Consider the following 6,000-nt stretch of genomic DNA (forward strand, 5'->3'; position numbering starts at 1 on the left):
AGGAAGGGAGGGAGGCAGAAGGAGAAGGAGAAAAGGAAGGGAGGGAGGAAAAGCGGAAGGAAGAAAGGCAGAAGGGGAAGGAAAGAAGGGAGGAAGGAAGAAAGGAAGGAGAATGCAAGTAACCAGCTGTCCGCAAGGAATATAAATCCTTCCATTCACCACCATCCAGTCAGAGCTGAAGAAGCTTCTTGGATGAGAAGCAAAATGTCTTCAAAAGAAGAAAAACCAAAAAGCCCAGTTGCCTCTTGAAAAAGCACCTTTGGGACACAATGCAGAACTCTCCTTATTTTCTCCATCATCCCCAGTGCATGCCCTCTCCAACCTACGAATTGTATCTTTTGGTCATTGATAGCTGCAAGGTAAAAATTGTCTTCCCCTACCCCTTACTGCGCTGCTGAAGATGTTTTCAATCTCTGGGGCTTTGAATGACTGGAGAATTCTTAAAAAAGACTGTAACAGTATAACAGACTGGAAGGGACCTTGGAGGTCTTGTAGTCCAACCCCCTGCTCAAGCTGGAGACCCAGCCTATACGATTTCAGACAAATGGCTTGTCCACTCCCTTGATAAAAAAAACCCTCTAGTGTTGGAGCACACACAACTTCTGAAGGGAAGGAGTTCCACCGATTAATTGTTAAAAAGACCAAAGAGCTGTTTCTGCCTGGTTTCGAACCAGGGACCTTTCGCGTGTTAGGCGAACGTGATAACCACTACACTACAGAAACTCCTTAAAGAAAGGTAAAATCATTCCCTGGCCAGGAATCAAATCCAGCTGTGTCAGGGCTAATACTGAATCCTTAACCCCTAGACCACCAGGAATCCTATGTTAGACCAATTACCATAATTTCCAGCAGGCGTAAGGAATTACTGAGATTGAGTTTCAGTGCAATCTGGGAAATGCAACTTTGAACATGTTCAAAATGCTTTGCAAATAGCGTTTCTTTTTAAAATCCAGAGGCAGATGACAATGCACGTTCCAGCCAGTAGATGGCATGCACAGACCAGCTAAGGCCAATCGGAGCACATATAATTGTATGCCACCTGGTGATTGTAAAGTATATGGTGACCTATCAATCAATGGCATCAGACACTCTCAATTCCTGGCAAATAGATAGGGGAAGAAATGGAGGTAGATTTTATTTTCCAAGATCACCGCAGATGGAGACTGCAGCCAAGAAATTAAAAGACGCTTGCTCCTGGGGAGGAAAGCTATGGCAAATCTAGACAGCATACTAAAAAGCAGAGAGATCACCCTCCCAACAAAAGTGCATAAAATCAAGGCTATGGTTTTCCCAGTTGCAACGTATGGCTGTGAAAGTTGTACCATAAGAAAGGCTGAGCGCCAAAGAACGGAGGCCTTTGAACTCTGGTGCTGGAGAAGACTCCTGCAAGTCCCTTGAACTGCAAAGTGATCAAAGCGGTGAGTCCTAGAGGAGATCAACCCTGACTGCTCTTTAGAAGGCCAGATCCTGAAAATGAAACTCAAATACTTTGGCCACCTAATGAGAACGAAGGACTCACTGGAGAAGAGCCTCATGCTGGGAAAGATTGAGGGCAAAAGAAGGGGACGACAGAATGGATGGAGTCACCGAAGCAGCTCAGCGTGAGCTTAAATGGATTCCAGAGGATGGTAGAGGACAGGAAGGTCTGGAGAAACGTCCATGGGGTCACCATGGGTCGGACACAACTTTGCAATTAACAACAACAATCAATCAGAATAGAGCTGAAAGGAATCTTGGAAGTCTTCTAGTCCAAAAGTGGGATAGAATCAAGATCCCCTGAAATGTTAATTCCAGACACTTCTCATGGGCCCCTGGATTTGATTTATGGAGTTTTTAGATATTTTAGTTAAAAATAAATAAATATGTGAGAAAGTAGCAGATTGCAAAGGAAATATAACGTTCACTTCCGAGAAAGTTCAGATTCTGCAAAGCCCTGGAAGCAGTCTTACAAAATGAAAATGACAGATATGCCCCAATCGTTTGGTCTGGAAAAGTTTGTCCATCTAACCACCACCCCTCCAAAAAAAAAAAAAAAAAAAAAAAAGGAAGGAAAGAAGGAAGGAAGGAAGGAAGGAAGGAACATAATAGAAGAAAGAAAGAAGTCCAGGCAGTCACTCCTGTTGGCTGTCTGAACAAACAGTTTTCTTGGCAAGATTTCAGAAGTGGTTTGTCATTGCCACTTTTCTGGCAGTGAGAAAGTGGCTGGTTGAAAGTGCCTAAGATGGGACTAGAACTTATGGTCTCCCAGTTTCTATCCTTATATCTTAACCACTAAGCCGCTAAAACCAAACTGGCTCACTTTCAAGACAGGATCTTAAAGTCCTAATGGACGATCACTTGAATAGGAGCCAGCAGAGTGCTGCAGCTGCCAAAAAAGCCAACGCAATCCTTGGCTGCATTAACATAGAATCAAGTTGACATCAAGTGTTAATACCACTTTATAATGCCTTGGTAAAGCCACACTTGGAATACTGTGTTCAGTTTTGGTGGCCACAATATAAAAAAGATGTGGAGACTCTAGAACAGTGATGGTGAACCTATGACACGCGTGTCAGTGCTGACACGTGTAGCCATTTGGGGTGACACGCACAGGATTTCATGCGATTCATCCTCGGCTCCTGCACGGCCGCCGAGGATGAAAGAATTTGTGCTGGAGGAACGGGGGGGGGGGGACGTGTGATCTCCCCCGCCCACACTCACTTACTGTATCGCCGCCGCCCCTTTCTGAGCGCAGGGGCTGCTGGTAAGGCGTGCGTGCCGTGCGCACACATGTCATCAGCGCGGCGAGGGAGGATCCGCAGGAGAGGAGCGCGGGAACAGTGCGCGCCTCTCTCCAGTCAGGCCGGCACAGAGAGTCTACTCCTGGGACTGTCGGTTTCGACCGCACCACAGCAGGGAACAGCGGAGTGCCAACGGGAACTGTGAGCGCCATTAGCAGCAATTATAAAATTGCGCAAAATTATGTTTTTGTCGAAGTGACACACAACGCGAGTTATGCTCGATTTTTTTGCCGATTTTTGACACAACCACGCCAAAAAGGTTGCCCATCACTGCTGTAGGTGCTCCAACATTGAAGGTTTTAAAGAAGAGATTGGACAACCATTTGTCTGAAATGGTATAAGGTTTCCTACCTGAGCAGGGGTCGGAAGTCCTCCAAGGTCTCTTCCAACTCTGTTATGCTGTTATTCTAACTCCCTGCTCAAGCAGAAGACCCTATAACATTTCAGACAAGTGATTGTCCAGTCTCTTCTTAAAAACTTCCAGTTTTGGAGCAACCACAACTTCTGGAGGCAAGTTGTTCCACTGGTTAATTGGTCCTCACTGTTGGGAAGTTTCTGCTCAGTTCTAAGTTGCTTCTCCTTGATTCGTTTCCATCCATCGTTTCTTGTCCTGCCCTCTGGTGCTTTAGGAATAAGATGACCCCCTCTTTGTGGCAGCCACTCAAATATTGGAGCAGGGCTATCATGTCCAGCCCCAGTCCTTCTTTTCTCTAGATTCACTATGCCCAATTCCTGCAACTGTTCTTCATATGTTTTAGCTTCTGGATTCCAAACGCCTTCCATTATGTACTGTGAGTGACAAAAAGTCAACCTCAGAATCTCAAGTTCCTCTGACTACAATATTTGGATTTCTTGACAGAAGTGCAGCGGGATTTGCTGTGGCCTTCTTCAAAATATTACTTTGCTTCCCTAGCCTGTCCTGTATCCTGGGATTTCCTTTGTGATCTCCCAGTCATATGCTAACAACCACAAGTAGGAGCTGTGGAAGCAGATTAACAGACCACCCTGCTAGAGATTTAAAAAGAAGTCATTGCAATACATCAGGAAGATATACTCTAAAGAAGGCTCAGCTATTAGTCATATTTCCTTGTTTCACAGAAAAGTGCAGGCAAGATGCGAGAATGTTAGTGCCACATCATATGCTACGTAATTCAGATTCGCCAACTTTGTACCACCTAAATGTTGGATGATCTCAAAATTCCAGCGTAACAAACCAGGATTTGGTAATCCCCAATACTTGGGTGGTCCATGTTGGTGTTGGAAAATTGAGAAATGATGGACCTTGATGGACTTCTTCATTCCTTTATATCTATCTGAAACTTGATTCCATCACTGAGAGAATAGCCACTAAGAACTAATGGATCTACGAAAGTGTTTTGTCTTAAGAACAATAGGCGAACAACATGGATGTAATTACATAGAGACAGCTTGTTACCTTAGAAAGAGGTGTACTACAATTAAAACCCTTGAATGTACTAAAAGAGGAAAAGGTTATTCAAACATGGTTTCAGTATGGGCAGTTACAGGCCAGATGGAAAAGAGATCAAAAAATCGGTTTTATGCAAGACGAGGATAACTTACTAAAACAAATTAGAAATCAAAGTTCAATGCATATAAAGAGACTATATAATGCATTAATAGAAATGGATTCGGAAACAGAATTAGTTAAAGATTGTATGATAAAGTGGGCCCAAAATTTTGAAGAACCAATAATGTTGGATACATGGGTAAGAAATATAAAGTTTACACAAGCCCAAAATTTGAGAGAAAACTTTTATAAGATGTTTTATAGATGGCATTTAGATCCTAAAAAACTGGCCTCTATGTATCCGAATTTACAACCTAAATGGTGGAGATGTGATTGTGTTGATGCTACTTACTTTCATATATGGTGGACTTGTAAAAAGGTTAAAGCATTTTGGATAAAAATATGGTGGATTATGCAAAATGTTCTTAAAAAAAGGATAAAGTTATTATTGTTAGGTATAATTACTGATTGTACAGTTATAGAGACTAACTTGATTTTGCATTTAATAACCGCAGCAAGACTGTTGGTGGCGCAATACTGGAAGAAGGAAGATTTGCCTACTACTCAGAATGGACATTAAAAGTAACAACTTAGCAGAGATGGCTAAAATATCAGCATATCTCAAGGACCACTCAGATGAGAAATATAAAGTGGAGTGGAGAAGATGGATTGACTATACTCAAAATAAATATGGGACTAAGAAATTCCAGATAGTTTATAATTGAAGAAACAAGGAATGATATAATCTATTTAGAGCTAGCCTAGCAAGGAGGAGTTAAAGCTCAAATGAAAGATGATATTAACTTTTTTTAAAAGTTTATTTTAGAATGTTTTGTTAAAGATTTAATTATACCCTGTATTGGTTCTGGGAAGTTGGGGGGGGGGAGGTTGGGGTGGGGTTGGGGGTGGGTGGGAGGAGGGAGGTAAATATTTGTAAACTTTTTTTTTTCAAAATTCTCAATAAAAAAAGAACAATGGGCGAATGAATGGAGATGACATGGAAAGCTAAAGGCTAACAAGTATTTATTGCTAACAATAATTGCCGACGAGGCAGCTAACACTGTGCTCTTTCAGCTGTCACAACAGCTGAGCCGCTGTCTGTCAGCTGCTTTTATACAAGCTAGCCAATCAGGGAACAGCGCGGCGATGGACTGGAGTGAAGACTAAGTACACAACAAAAAGTGTGTAGAAGCGTTTTATCTACTGATTCTTTGACTACCTGGGTTCCCCTCGTACGAAGAATATTGCAATTGGTCCTTCCAGTGGCATAATTAAATAAACCTCTATTAATATCCGTCTCCTTCTTTCCATTTGGTTCTTTTCCTGATTTTCTCTCGTTCTCAAGAATAAAGAATTTGTGATCAGTTCTTTATATTGATGAGTCCTCATTGGCATCCTCAGTCTCAAAAGACTATGGTATCCTACTCTGGAAGAGGTCCTAATGCAGCATCTGGTGTGGCTAAAGAGTCCAATTTGGGAGTGGCAATCTCTTCTACACTTAGAGCAGATAACATTCTGTCCCCTGCCCAGCTCCCAGATTTCACTGGTTCCGGGGATTGTCTCTTTGCCTCGGCCTGCCGAACAATTGTCTCTTTGAATTGGAGAAGGCCATGCTGCGTCTTTAGCCTCCAAGCTGAACGATCAGAGGTCAAGGTTTCCCAGCTGTTAATGTCCATTCCCAAGGCCTTTAGA

The 6,000-nt window shown here is 42.6% G+C and overlaps 1 protein-coding gene and 1 non-coding gene across 2 annotated transcripts in view; one reads left to right on the top strand and one right to left on the bottom strand.

Annotated features, from left to right (window-relative positions):
- LOC116503304 (zinc-binding protein A33-like) overlaps positions 1-6,000 on the top strand; it is a 902,198-nt gene that overhangs the window by 506,068 nt on the left and 390,130 nt on the right. The gene's annotated exons all lie outside the window — the stretch shown is intronic.
- On the bottom strand, positions 651-723 carry TRNAV-AAC. The gene has a single exon. It is a non-coding gene; the product is annotated as a tRNA-Val (tRNA).

Source organism: Thamnophis elegans, chromosome 2 (assembly GCF_009769535.1).
Source record: "Thamnophis elegans isolate rThaEle1 chromosome 2, rThaEle1.pri, whole genome shotgun sequence".
Lineage (NCBI taxonomy): Eukaryota > Metazoa > Chordata > Lepidosauria > Squamata > Colubridae > Thamnophis > Thamnophis elegans.